The sequence below is a fragment of the Alligator mississippiensis genome, chromosome 2 (genome assembly GCF_030867095.1).
Source record: "Alligator mississippiensis isolate rAllMis1 chromosome 2, rAllMis1, whole genome shotgun sequence".
Classification (NCBI taxonomy): domain Eukaryota; kingdom Metazoa; phylum Chordata; order Crocodylia; family Alligatoridae; genus Alligator; species Alligator mississippiensis.
In genome coordinates, this window is record NC_081825.1 from 78197136 (window position 1) to 78212778 (window position 15643).

The 15643-nt window shown below is 41.8% G+C and overlaps 1 protein-coding gene across 2 annotated transcripts in view; it reads left to right on the forward strand.

Annotated features, from left to right (window-relative positions):
* The first annotated feature begins 261 nt into the window (after positions 1–261).
* Positions 262–15643, forward strand: part of LOC109281622 (uncharacterized) — a 305799-nt gene continuing 290417 nt past the window's right edge. Inside the window, exon 1 of one of the 2 annotated variants that reach the window (XM_059721869.1) lies at positions 262–687. The gene's annotated coding sequence lies outside the window, so the exon portion shown is untranslated. The remainder of the gene's footprint in view (positions 688–15643) is intronic. The other variant, XR_009459789.1, reaches the window with a different exon arrangement.

A 15643-nucleotide genomic window follows, 5' to 3' on the forward strand; every position in this document is an offset into this window, starting at 1 on the left:
TTGCCCATCACTATGAGATTATGAAATCCATGGCGTGCTTTAAATCTATCCAACCATCTGTCACTTGCATTAAATGGCTTGGCTTCAGGATCATCACATTTTAACACTTCATAAATGATGTGTGCCTTTGCTTGAATCATCTGGGTTGAAACTGGCACGTGTTCTTGATTCTGGTTCTCAATCCATGTTGTCAACACGCATTCCATTTTCTCCATGATAGCTGAGCTTTTTAATGAAACACGGGCAGTAGATAAACGTGTAGCACTCTGTGAAGGAGTGAGACAGGACTTATAGCCTGGAGGGCTGCTCCTGTAGCCTGGAAATGAAGGAAAGTACCTAACCAATTTTTGGAGCAGCGTCTCACTGAGGATTGGTGAAGGGAGGCCACTAAAAGTTATTTCCGGCCCCGGAGAGGGGCAGAGGGGGGTCAGTTTCCTGTAGTGTGCAGGGTGAGAGGAGCGGCTGAGTGTCTTGGCAGGCAGAAATTGCAGAACGGGTCTGAGGAATGCTGCAGGAGTGACCCTGAGGCAGGTGAAGGCCTGCAAACAAGCAGCTGATGGGAATCTCCAGAGCGGAGCTGCAGCTGAGAATCCAGAGCGAGCGAGCCCACAAGGCCAGAGAGAATCTCTGGACTGGAGTTTTCCCAACAGAGGATCTGGAGGAGGACTGGAAGATCTACAGTTACAGGTAGAGTCTTCCTGCACAAGGGAGAGACCCCCAAAATACTGTGTATGTTCATAGGGGTGCAGAGCAGGCTAGCACACAGCAGAGATTGGACTAAGAGATTGGGTTTTTTTGGGAGACATTGCAGGAGGCTGACAAGAAGGCTGAGAAGCAGCCAGGGTTTCTTTTTTTTTTTTTGTGATTTCTTTCACTGTCTATTTTTTTTAATTTTGTTTGAGCACAGACCAAGACTGTCCCCTGGAAGGGTGTACCCAAAAGAGGTACTAAGACACTCTTGGGTGCAGAGAAGGTTACAATGGGCAGCACTGCAACCTGGCTGTGGAAGAACACTGTAATACACCATGTGTAGAGGCTAGGCTGGGGTTAAGGGGAGGTTTGGAGCCCCACTGAAGACACGGGGATCAAGACCAGGCAGGATCACTGTGGGCATTGTCTCCCAGGAAAAATATAGGTCATCAAAGTCATGGCAGGTGAGAAAAACATAAGCTCCATTTCCTGGCAGATGTGGTGATCCAGGGCCAAGGTCTACCCTGTCGCCACCTGTAGGCAGACGAGCACAGGGCAGCACGAGCAAGCCCTATAATACCTACAGACAACACACACTCTTACGGGACTCCTTAATTTTCTCTACATTGTCCCTAATTGTATGGAGAGTTGACTCACTGAGCCCTGTAGCACACCTAATTTCCTTTGTCTTCTCACCTCTTTTGTATCTCTTCACAACTTCTAGTTTTTCTTCCAAAGTTATAGCTTCTCTTTTCCTTGTAGAGGTGAAAGCACCTTTAGAATCACTATAAGAAGCACTCATCTGGGACACTTAATGCAGCGTAAGGGGTTAAGAGAGCTCTTAACTGACAGCATCAAGAGGAGATGCTGCTACCACAATGGGGGAACCCAAGCTATCTGTAACTCTGTTTGACACAGTCTGCGCATCTTGCAAGGTGTTCACGTATATATGTGAATGGTGAGCATCTCAGGGTGTATTTTTCTCCTTGGGTGTTAATGTATTAATTTGCATAAACAAGAGACATGGGTAAGTTGAATATGCGTAAAACGGGGGTCTACTGTATATGAACTGGTCTTGATTCAGAGAACTACGTAAAGATCTCTGATTATTCAACACGAAGGACTAGATAAGTAAGGCTTGATGTCTTTAAGTTTTGATTTATCTGAATAAAACATTAATACCTTTACTTGGGCTTCATGTGCATTTGTGTTTATGTTCATCCAGTCTCCTGAGTGAAATCAGGCTTTCTGCTAAAATACAAACATCACTCATTTTTGTTTATGCTGTATGAGCCCAAGTGAGTACCAGTGGGTAGGGCTTATTTTTAAGCAGAACACCTGGTCTTCCTTGGGAGACCATGTAGACATACATTATATAGCCACACATTGCCTCATCTAGCATTTCCGAATGTTTTAGTGCTTCTGAATATACCATTTCTTTTCCATGCTTATTTAATATTACATTAGCAGATAATTATGAAATGCTTTAATTGTGAAACAATACAAAAAAAATCACTTGTCATTCTATGAATATATGCTGAATATACACATATGGCAAGCTGGTCAATTGACCTGTCAAATATTGTCAATTGACCATTTAATTGACTGTATATATTTTCACTGGTCAAAGATCATTGCAATTTTAGGGAAAAAACCAAAACAAAAAACCAACCCCCCCCCCCTACATTTTTTTATAGTTTTCCTGAGAGAAATAGGATTTGTTATTGTTTTTTGACTAAGTTCTCAATGGAAAATTTGTACTTCTTATGTTATTATTTGGACCTACTGGCAATTTCTTACAATATTTGACCGATATGTGACTGATCAATTGCACACACTTTATTTGACCCATCAAATACCCAACCCTAATACATGCACACATAATTATATGTAATATATAGATTAGGGTTCGTATTTGACAGGTCAAATAAAGTTCAGTCAATTAACTGGTTACATATTGGTCACAAATTGTATAAAATTGCCAATTGTTAGATATCTATAATAATTACCAACCTCATTTAAATAAAATAGAAAACTCATGAATTAATTAGTTTTTGTGTCCCTGGTCATAATTAAATTGAGTAATTAGGAAACCCTCTGTCTATATAGTAATACATATAGAAGCAGAGTCATCCTAACAAAAGGAAGGTTTGTGTTTGAATTTGAATAGCTGCTTAAATACTTTAAATGACCTCTGGAGCTTGCAGCAAATCAGAAAGTGGCAGACAGCCAATAAACCACTCTATGGGGAAATTCACCTATACCTCCTCCTCTTCCTTTGTATAGAGTTATATTTGAATGGTTTAATTTAAGGTAAAAAAATATGTAGGCTATCTAGGTAATCTCAAATCACTCAAAAGCATTTCATTTATTGTTTAGAATGTCATTCTCTGAATTAAATTCTTTTGTAATAAAGGCTGGGTGGAGATCCAAACAAAAACCTACAAAATAATTTGTGTCTGAATTACCACAAACCTCTTTTCATGAGTGATACTGTTTAGGCAGCAAGTTTGTTTTATTGACTGACTGAGAGTCAGCAAGAATAGCTTCAACCTAATAATACTGTAAGGGAATCTAACTGCTTTACTTGTGAGACAAAGATTATTAACATCAGGTACAGACATTACAGTTTTACTGGTATAAGTGATCAGAAACTGGTTTATACCTTTAACAGAACAGAAGTTTGGCATGCATAGACTGGTTTAAAAATGGTGGAACCTGATCTAAGGTTTGCTCCTCTCCCCAACAAAAGGTGATCGTGTGTCTGTTCACTGCCCATCTAAACTGTGCCACTTACAGAAAACGATGCAACTTAGATTGATTCCATCTCAAGCTTTTTGAATGTCTGTACCTAGCCCAAAGGTCAGTGAAACTCTCTGGTGGTGTTGAGTTTTACCCTACTGGTAACGCCGGTATGTTGTTTGAATGCAGTAGACGCTGGCTGGCATTTTAAACATCCCACCTTATTTGGGTGAGGTTGTAACTGTTCATAATATAACAGTTTGGGATTGCCTGTGTCCAAACTCAGACAACAGTGATCTGTGGGAAAGCCTTTACCTTTAGCTACTCTGTAGGTCAAATACTACATTGTTTGTTTTCTGTTACAATAAAAGCGGCTGCCAATTTAGCAGATTTTATTCAGAATTGTGAGCCCTCTATTATGGGGTACCCTCAACAAGGGCCATACATATCTTTCAGTCCAAGTAATGGATGATATTGCAGGGTTTGGGGTTGGGGGGTGGTTTTTTTAATGAATTAATTCCTTGGAAAACTTTAAAATAGCAGGATACAGAAAATAGTGGATGGTGCACTGCACACTCTGTATGTAGCAACATCTGCCATGTAACCATAATTATTTGCATCAGTGCCAATTAACAGAACACCTTTCATGACCTGATTTTGATCACCCTGGGTGGCATTCATCATGCTTCTATTTCAGTATGCCATTTTATTGCTTTTAATCAAAATTCAAACAGCTTGCATATTCAGCAGCAACTTTTTAACAAATATTGAAGGTTGATGAATTCCATCAATATTTATTTTTTAAAACCTAGCATGTTTAAATTTATTAGCTGTGACCTGATATCGGTAAACATACCAACTTCCAGCAAACATAAGTTATAATAAGAGATGTGACAAACCTCTGCCCAAGAGGCTGGAATGCCGGACAGGCTACTCAGGGCCTCCAGATTGAAGATCAATATTTTGAGATGCTGATGAGAAGATTTAAAAAACAACATTTTTGTGAAAAAGCAATAAATAGCATATAATAGCCAGCCATTTCTAGAAAAAAAGCAGTATGGCTGAGGTTCAAAAAAAATGTTCCTGGCCTCACATTCAGCTATATTTGACTCCTTTATTTGAATACTTATTTACCTCCATGGGAATGAGTTAATTTTGGTGTTGTTATGAGGAGAAAAGCAAAGCCTACTTCTACTTTTTAAAGCTTGGCATGAAATCCTGGCTGTTTAAGAAAACCAAGAAAAAGCATCCATTGATTCAAATGGTTCCAGAATCTTAATCTGTAGGAGTGGGCTTTCTGAATGTAGAGCGCTACTTGTCACTGAAGTTATGGCTGATAAATTATATATGGCACTGTCTTCATAAACAATGTACACATTATGGAATCAGGTCCTTGGCTGATATGAATTATTGTAATTTTCTTAACTCAAATGCTTGTTCTTCTCTCTTTGTTTTAGTTTAGTTGAACTCTAGATTAGTGTATTAGCTCCAAACTTCAGTCACTGTTCTCAAATATTCAACCTCAGGGATGCTCAGATCCTGAGGGTTTTTTGACCCAAAAGTAATAAGTTGTTTTTCATTTGTCTGTGTATAGGAGTGTTTTTCTCTTTCTGTTTTTAACAGATTAATTGGAAATTGGGAATAAGTCCCATAAAATAGGTTTGTCTTTTGTTTACTTTGAAATTTGAAGGCTGGTTTTGGGGGGCAAAAAGTCTCTTTAATCTCCTCCTTTTTGGACCTGATATTAATCTCTGTTAAAATGGGCTAAATCCAGTTACTTCCAATTTTTGGAAATCTAGCAATGTTAATGAGGTCAGAACCCTGGTCATCTTCATCAGATTAATTTGTCCTTGCTTTTTTTCCTGTAGAACTAGTATATGTGCATCTTTTCAATGTATTTTTTAAAATTATGAAGGTCTTCATTCTGCTGGGGGAAAAAAAGCAAACGTATTATTATTTGTAGCAAAAGTGCAGGTAACCTGGGACACACCAGATTCAACCCAAGAGCATGCTGCTGCTGAAAGCACTTGATCTTATAAAGGCACTGTTTACCTTTTTGTTAGAAGTTAGGAATGGAGCAGCTGCATATTTAAACTTTCCCAGGGTTTCCAATTACTTTTTAAACCAGTACTGAATTGTTTTCTTCTCTTTTTCTGTTTTGTTTTTGAGAGAATGGATTTGTTCTGACTTTTGAAAAGGACAATCCAAGTAGTGTCTGACTGTTACTGTTCATCTCTTTGGAAAAACCCTGACATTATATGTAGGACACATGGTTTTCTGTGTTGAAAATATGTTTTGCATAAAAGCTGTAAGTGTTGGGTAGAAAGAGGAAGATATGACAAAATATCTTATATGACAGCTCTAATTGTATATAGACCATTTAGTCACCTTATGGACTAGACTGACAGGTGTGGGTGTGTGAGCATGGGACAAGCCCTGGGCACTGCCTAAGTATAGAGTGGGGGGATCTCTCCCCTGGCCTCTGGCCTCCACTGCCTAGGGCACAGTACTGGCCAGTCAAGCTGCTGGAGACTTTCTTCCTTCCTAGACTTTTATCTCTTTTTCTTCTTTTATTTTCCACTATCTCTTCAAATCTCCCATTTCAGTTTCTTTCTTTGTCCCATCAAAAGTGGATAATTACCTCTGCAATAAAACTTAAGGCATAAAAACAAAATAAGCATATGCAGAATTAATAATCTTAGAAAGGAAGCAATTAATAAAGATTGTGCTTCTACGCTTGTGGTTCTTAACCTTGTTATACTTGAGGTACACCTCATTGTTAACTGAGTGGCACTTGATTTCAAGTTTATATATTACAGTGCTTATTTCCTTGCAGAGGAGTTAGGGAATGGGTGTTCAAGCAGGGACAAGCCTGAGTCTGTGTTTAGCTACTTAGCTTATCTTTTTACACCTTACAGCACACTTCAAAGGATCTGGCAGCACCCAGGGTTCCCCAACACCCTGGTTGAGAATCATTGTTATACACCCTTGAAATCAATAGCAGTGTTCCCATGGAAATTCACTTGGTGTAGAACTGCTATTCCACAAAGCTACATAGGCTAGGGACAGAAGTTACACATAAACAGGTTTAAGTAATCAGAAACTGGTTTAAACCTGTAACAGAACAGAAGTTCAGTGCACTTAAACTAATTTCAGTCATCTTGAAACTGGTTTAAGATAAACCTGGTTGAATGTAATATTAGACTTAAATGATTTGGCTCAAACCAGTTTACAAAACTTCTGTCCCAGTCCCCTTCCTGGTTCAAGTTAAATCAGTCCCCCAGCAACCCAGAATGCTTTCTAGTCCTGAGTGAGGATGTACTTTGTGCTCCAGCAGAGAAGGGTTGGGAGGGGGGAAGGCAGGGACTGTTTCCACCACCCCCTGCCCCTGCCACAAACCCCAGCTGGGTTCTAGGGCCAGGGAGTGGGGTTAAACTTACCCTTCCCCCAAGTACAGAGATTATCTGCTCTGCTTAAAACTTACTGCTGGCTGAAACTGTGGACTGCAAACCCCAGAGGCACCTAGAAGCAGGAAGAGGAAGTGATGAGCAACTCTGCAGAAGTCTGTTACTGTGAGTCTAAAGTGCAAATCCCAGAGACCTCAGGGGCAGCAGGAAGAGGAAGTGAACACACAGCCCATGCTGGTTACATGCCAGAGAGCTGTTCTGTAGCACCCCCTTGAGCCACTGTAGGTATGTGGCTGCATTGCCTGAATCAAAAGTGAATGTCTGTCCAGTTGTTTCTCAGTTTAATCTCTACATCTTAGATTAACCTGCAAAGACTGAATTGATTCAGTCTCAGGCTTCTTTAACTGTCTATACTTAGCCAAAAAGTCAACTGCTGGCATTAGGTCATGACTGCATTCCATCCTCTTATCCTCTCCTTGTTTTACTTCCTTATGATTAAATGTAATCTCTTAGGGGTAGGGACCATGGGTGAGATACAGTTACTGTGGTAAATATCTAGAGAAGCATAAGGGGCTGGATCTGGGTGGCACAAATATTGATGAGAAAAGATGTAAGTTTGCCTTTGAAGGACCCTCTTTGTCATCTTGAGGCAGAGGTATATCATTGGGGGCTGGGATGGAAGATGTGCTGGGATAGTGCTACAGCATGAAGTACTGCAGAAATCCCAGACAACACTATGACCCACTGGGCAGCCCAGGGAGATTTCAATAATTTAGAAAAGCCCTTAAGGGCTTTCTATATTGTGCTGAGGACATTTTCAAACCCCAGAGCAACCTAAGATCAGGAAAGTATCAAGGCAACTTAAATCCACCTTATCTTCCTTTTGTGCTATGCCCATTAGAGCTATTCTACAGAACTTACCCCTATTTTAGCTGCTCTCCAAAATACTTTACATGTTTTAGATACTAAATAAATAACTAAACAATATTTGTAGTTATCATCCATTGGAAAGAGGCATGCATTGGATTTGCCTTTCTTAATGTAGGAGCTATTAAATGTTGGTAGTGAGAATCAGAGCTTTGATAAATGTAAGTTAACTGCCAGATAAATGTCGTCATCAGTGACTTGGACGAGGGAGTGAAATGTACTCTGTCCAAGTTTGCAGATGACACAAAGCTATGGGGAGAAGTGGACATGCCGGAGGGCAGGGAACAGCTGCAAGCAGACCTGGACAGGTTGGACAAGTGGGCAGAAAACAACAGAATGCAGTTCAACAAGGAGAAATGTAAAGTGCTGCACCTAGGGAGGAAAAATGTCCGGCACACCTACAGCCTAGGGAATGACCTGCTGGGTGGCACGGAAGTGGAAAGGGACCTTGGAGTCCTAGTGGACTCCAAGATGAACATGAGTTGGCAGTGTGACAAAGCCATCAGAAAAGCCAATGGCACTTTATTGTGCATCAGCAGATGCATGACGAATAGATCCAAGGAGGTGATACTTCCCCTCCATCGGGCGCTGGTCAGACTGCAGTTGGAGTACTGCACGCCATTCTGGGCGCCGCACTTCAAGAGGGATGTGGATAACCTGGAGAGGGTCCAGAGAAGGGCCACTCGTATGGTTAAGGGCTTGCAGACCAAGCCCTATGAGGAGGGACTAGAGAAACTGGACCTTTTCAGCCTCCGCAAGAGAAGGTTGAGAGGCGACCTTGTGGCTACCTATAAGTTCATCACGGGGGCACAGAAGGGAATTGGTGAGGATTTATTCACCAAGGCGCCCCCAGGGGTTACAAGAAATAATGGCCACAAGCTAGCAGAGAGCAGATTTAGACTGGACATAAGGAAGAACTTCTTCACAGTTCGAGTGGCCAAGGTCTGGAACGGGCTCCCAAGGGAGGTGGTGCTCTCCCCTACCCTGGGGGTCTTCAAGAGGAGGTTAGATAACCATCTAGCTGGGGTTATCTAGACCCAGCACTCTTTCCTGCCTATGCAGGGGGTCGGACTTGATGATCTATTGAGGTCCCTTCCGACCCTAACATCTATGAATCTATAAAAGGACCATTGCAAAGACATGCTAATTTGCTGCTATTTGATGGCATTACTGTACGTGGTATTGAACAGCACAAGGAAAGTGAGACACTAACAGCTATTTTAGAAATGGGATTATTCATAACAAGTGTAGGGAGTTTGCTGCTGCCAAAGGTTTTAAAGGCTGAACTTTACAGTTTAAAACTCTCTGGAGTGATATGATAGTCTTGGCAGTAATGAGTCCCTCTGAGCATTGGCAATATTCACTCCATCTCCATTCTAGCAAAAGTTGGAAAATTATCTCCCTCTAATTACCAGGAATGAGATCTGTTATAATGTCAGAAATCTAGAGCATGAAGAAAATTTACAATAACTTTCTTTGACAACTGCTACCCTTAAATATCCATCTTCATTCCTACCCATTTCCACATGACATCCATTCAGAGCCACTTCTGTAACTCGGTCTAACTCCTCCTCTTTATGAGTCAAATACATACAGGCACATTTAGCTCTACTACCTGCAACCTTCCTGTTCTTTTCTGTTTTACCATTCCTGCAGCCAACCAGCCATCTGACAGTTTCTCATTCCTCTCCTCATAGGCCTGCTGCTGGATTCAGTCACCACACCCCTACCACACCTCATTGGTGGACTCTGATTTAGTGCTGAAATCTTCAGCTATGAGAGTCGCCACTTACTGCTGAGCCTTAGCCCATCTCATTTCAAGCCTGCTGTTGACTAGCCTCCTGCCTGATCCCATACAACTGACAAGCCCTTCCTTATCTCAATGCCCACTGCCTGATTTCTGGGCTGCTGCTTCCCTTACAATCCAGCTACACAAGCAACTCCCTGAATCTAGGGGTAGCAAGTCCTGTATTTTAAGAGCCATCCGTTACTTGTTGCACCAAATTCTGTTAGTGCTAATGAGTATAACCTACTATATATCACCTACGAGTATATATAATAAATATGGTTCTAGGCAAAAATCATACAATGATAAATACTATAGTACAAGTGTAGCACCTTTCTATCATCAATAGACCAGAGGTGTGATGGTCAGAAATACTTCATAATTTGTATGTTACCTCCTTAATATGTGCCACCACTTGCAGGCTATTGGGCATGGCTTGCATGGAAAAGGAAAGGCACTGGCTGGTGATACTTCAGTTCTTGAAAACTGCTGTGACACTCACTATAGAGATCCTTCAAAATGGAAGAGAAATCTTTGAAATCAAATAATACATAAGTAAGTGCCACTGAAAATCCTCAATGAACCAGAGCAAAATGTGCTAAATATTTTGAAATAGATGCCTAGAGTAAGGGTGTTGTTACATCTTACAATGTGAGCTGCACAAATGTTGATGGGTGTTAGTGCTAGCTCAAGTTTGAAGCAGTCACATGTTCAGGGCAGTAGGGGCCTAGAGGACTGAAAGATAAGAATACCTCTGTGCCTCCTGGGGCTCCCCCCTACCCCCCTCCACTTACTTGTGACTGCCAGCGCTGTCTGTTCCAAGGGAGCTGGCAGGGAAGGGTTAACTTGCCTGGCTGTCACTGCTGAGCTACTGCTCTTCTCTGAGGTGAGCCTGCCCAGAGAGCAGCAGCACTGTGGTGGGGGGAGGGAGGGAGGGTGGGGCCAGGTGGTGGGGCAGTGATTGGGGATTTGGAGTGCTGGGCAGGGGGTGGGGGGGGGGGGGCAGTGGACTTGATCCATGTCAGTTGTGGGATGGTGTGCCTACAGTGAAGTGTATCCTAGAGGGGCTACACCTTAGCATAACACAAAGTGGGTAACATGAATCAGAGATAATCTTGCCCTGAAGTGATGTAACTTGGAGTCATCTAATACTTAAAACTAGTTTCAGGTATTAATGTGTGGATAATCCAGGTAGAGCTCCAGGAGCCACCCAAAATTACTGCATAACAAGGACCTAAAACTTGTTTCTTTCCTACCTGGAGCCTTGTGAGGTCATACTAGAAAAAAATGGAATACAGGAATTTAAATGTAGAAAATTCAGAAGAGAAAGATATATTTTGGCTAGGGACAGACATTCAAAAAGCTTGAGCCTGGGTTGATCCAATGTCTTCATGTTTGTCTAAGCTGGGTAGGCTGAACCAGTTTGTAACTGGACAGACATTCTCTCTGGATTGAGGAAACTCAGGCACTTGCCTGCACTGGCTCAGGCTAGAAGCCAGGGGGTGCGGGGTGCTAGAGCAGACCTCCCTTCCCTTCCATACTACTAAGCTGAGGGGAGCATGGCCAGGCTCTGGCAGGACCTCTGGTTAGGGAGGTCTGCCTGCACCATCCCAGCCTTTTCCCTCCTGGCTGCTCAAAGGGCGGGAGTTTTGCCAGCCCTCAGCCCCCTGCTAGCACTCTGAGGCAAGCTGGGTGTGCAGTACATGCACCTGTTTATGATATGGAGCTTTTCAATTTCCCTCTCCCTGTTTCTTTATACTGTCCGCAGCAAACTGACAGGTGAGCAAGCCAGGTGGGGGTTGATAACAGTGTTTATCACCTCATCAGCAAAACAATAGCTTCTCTCCACTAATTCAAACTCTTCTTAAACAGCTTAACAGCTGACCTGTTGATTAGCTCCAAAAAGCTCTACGGGGTCACTGTCCTGTCCCAGTGAAACAGGAGACAGTCACACAGAGAGACACCTCTCAGCATTACGTAGCATAACACATGCCTAGAATTCGTGGGGCTAGGATCTGTGCTATGGGAGATAGGGGGGATGGATAGGGGGATCCCTGCTTGTCCAGCAAGCAGCGTGGGAGTAGGGCAGGGGGAAGCCAGGCAGACCCTACTGTACTTGGAGTCTGTTGGAGCTGCAGCCAGGGAACAGAGAGGAGGGGCAAGCTCTGCTGCATAGCAGAGAGCCCTGCCCAGCCCAGAGAGCATTCTGGGATGCTGGGGACTCTGGTTTATTTTAAACCAGTAAGGGGTCTGGGACAGACATTGCATAAACCAGTTTGAGCCAAATCACTTAAGTCTGATACTACATTCAACCAGGTTTATTTCAAACTGATTTCAGCCAGCCATTTTCAAACTGGTTTATGTGCTGTGAACATCTGTTCTGTTACAGGTTTAAACCAGTTTCTGATCACTTAAACTGGTTTCTGTGTAATGTCTGTCCCTAGCCTTTTACACAATTAGGCAAACAGTATTCCTTTGTGCTGAAGGTGCAGAAAATTTGTAACAAATCTCATTTGAAAACAGGGATGTAGGAAGGGAAACAGCATGTACATTTCTGCACAGTATTTGAGAAGTATTGCAAAACAAAACAAAACTGTACAGGAATTTCTTTTGGAGCTACCTGTAACTAAAACATTGAGTATTTATGAAAATAATAGAGTTTTACCTCCCTTCAGTGCACAATTAAACTGTTGCTTCTTCCAAGCTCTTTTACTAATTTATAATTTATTATCAGCTCTATAAAGTTGAAGTCATTTAGCTTTCAATTACTAAATGCAATATCATTTATTCATTTACATGCCATATGTGGCATGCATTTCCTTCACAGACTGGATGAGAGTAAATTCTAAACAGTTCAGGAAAAAAGCAGTGGAAGGGCTGTCATATGTCACTGGCTCCAGTCACCTCTTGTCATAAGCAAACATGTCATATAAATCAAAGATATGTCCAAGATGTGACCCATAAGTCGGATCCAGCTGGTGGATACTAGGATCTGGCCCATGAGTTGGTCTTAGACCAACCCTGCGTGCCACATGTGGCATTCACTGGCCCTGGGTCTGCATGCTGTGGCACATGGGGCTGGCATAGGGCACTTGCTTCAGGCAGCACCCATACTGGACTGACCCTGTGTGCTGGTTCTGGGGCTGGATTTGGCCCATTGACCGACCCTGTGTACTGGAGCGAGTGTGCAGGTGTGGTCCAGTGCAGCCATATGCAGCCCACACTGTGCCAGCCCCATGCACTGCATGCAGCTCAATTACTGGTCCAGGGCTCGTGCATGCAACATGCAGTGCATGGGGCTGGACCCTGAACATGGAACAGGTGGGCCAGTCCAGGGCACTCACTGCATATGGTGCCATGCCAGTACACGCTAGCTCCAGTACATGGGGCTGGTCTGGATTGGGCCCATAGACCAGCCCTGCACACAGAAGCCAGTGTGCAGGGCTGGGCTGGTATGGGTACCTCATGAAGTATGCCTCCCATGTTGGTGGTGCATTAGCCCCGGACTGCTTCAGGTGACTGAAGCACGCTGTGTCCTGTGCATGCGGGAGGTCTATGGGTCCAATCCAGACTGCATACAAGCCATACGTCCCTGAGCCAGGGGGCACAGGGTTCACTTGCACTCCTTCTATATGGGCTTCAGTCCTTCAGTATGGACCTACTCAAGACACCCAGTAAAGTCAATGGACGTTTTTGCTACACTAAGTATTTTAAGATTTGGTTAGGAGAGTAAATCTTGGTGTATACTTTATTTGCTGAATAACCACAAGATGTCACTGTATACCTGCTTGAGGAGCTGTTCCCCTTATAACAATGAAACGGATGTCTTAAGATGTTGAAACAAAATAAAATAATAAGATATAACCATGGGTCTGTTTCATGTGAAATAGTTTCAAGTAGCATACATTTCAAAATAAAATTGTGAAAGTGTTCCAAAATATATTAATCAGTTATCTATACAGAAGAGTTAAAGCCACAGGCTCTTTACAGAAGCACAGTAACACTGTCAGCTATCTATAAGGCACCCATTTTTGGGCTTTCTATATTGTGAGAGGAGATACAGCTGCTTTTAAAGGAACCTATACTTTATGATGGTAATTTATTCATAAAAATAAAATAACCAAAGTAATGATACAATAAAGAAAGGGACACAGCAGTCCATAAAGAAATTCCAGGTTGATCAGCATCTGTACAATGTGCTTTTCATAGCTTTCATAGACATAAGGGCTGGAAGGGGCCTTGCAAGATCATTGGGTCCAGCCCCCTGCCCAAAGGTCAAATGATCCCAGCAAGATAGGCATCCAAGTGTTTCTTAAAGGAATCAAGAGTAGGTGCCTGCATTGTCTGTCTTAGATTTCATACCTTGAATCTTCCTTCCAGAGTGTTTCTCATATATTCCTAGTTAGAAAACAACAAACAAACAAAAAAGAGTGTTGTTGTCCATGCCCATTTTGAAAGCAGAGCTATATGTCTTGGATGGCATTATAAAGATGAGTATTTAATTACATTAACATTCTAAGTGAATAGGGACAGAGAGACTGGAAATTACACATAATCTAATCTACCATTACACATAAGGCAACATTTTCAAATGTGGGTGTGTAAAATTAAACTCCTATGGTAATATTTCTCAAAGCACCTACAAGTAACTTAGGACCCAAAGCTCTAGTGACTTGCAATTATACTTCTACTCTTTATTGCCTAAGGGCTTTATCTACAGAACAACTTAGGTTTTCATATGCTTTAAGTGAAAGTGTTCAGATGCGTTGCTGCCTGATTGAATTCAGTTTGCTGTATATGAAAACTAGGCATCTAACATTTGGTAGAGGTACGAATGAGATTTACAGAGTTAGGAAGCTAAATAGGGAGTCACTTAGGCTAGCCAGTAGGAAATGCTGAGGGGAGAGATGTGATTTCAACTTGCCCCTCTTAAGATAGATAAAAGCTGAATTTCATGGTGGAGGGAGGTGCCTCCCTTACAGCCATGAACACTATTCTGGAGTTATGCACCTAAGCCCTTCCAAAACCTGGTGGGCAGGGGAGTGCCACCATTTTATTCAGTATTCTGTTTGCTAGTGGACTTTCTTGGGAGTGTAGGTGGACCCATGATCAACTAAGACCTGGGGGATGTAAAAATAATAATAGTAATAATAAAAACTGCCACCTTTCAAGGAAGTTCCCAAATCATTAAAGTCTATGTTATTCTAGGGATTGTGAAGGAGCTGACTTAGTACCTTCACTTTGTATTCAATAATCAAATGTTCATGGGATAGGGGAATGAGAGAGAGTGAAAGATAGTATAACTTAATTTTAAAGGCTATTGCCCAGGAAAGGAAAACACCTGGTTTCTAGTTCTTGGACCACCAAGTACATTTGTGCTGATAAATGCAAATAAACTACCAAATGGAAGGACAAATTACCCCAACTCATACACTTTTATAGGGTTCTAAATTAACTACATGCACTCACAAAAAGTACTTGACCATCATTATAGACAGCTTAATAAAGACCTCAGCTCAATTTGTAGTTATAGCTAAGAAAAAACAAACATGATACTGGGATGTATATGAAAAGGAGTGGAAAATAATATGGAAAATATTATAGGTGTATTAGAAGAATTGGTCAAACTTAGAATTTCTGTTAAATGGGACATTCCAATGTTTCCAAAATTCCTGTATCCTTAAGTGCAATAAAAAGTCAAAGGTCTCTTGTTAGAAGAAATGTCCCAGCAGTTTTATTTTGACAGAATATAGAAAAGTGGTACTTTCAAAACTGAAAAAAAGGAAACCCTTTTTTATATGACATGATCCATCTGTGGAACTTGTTGTCACCAATGATTCACCAGTGAGGCCAACAAGTGAGCAAGATTTAAAAATGAATCAGCACTTCCTGGGATAACAAGGAAATAAAAAATAATAATAGTTTATACTAACAAATTCTGGAATTGAACATCCTGCTTTGGGGATTAACTATGAGGATTAGGGTAAGAACTACTGAAAGGAGCAGACTATTCCAAATCTGCCAAATGCAACATTTCCTTAAACTCTTTCTTACCCTTCTGGTACAGGATGCTATTCATGACATGACTCTG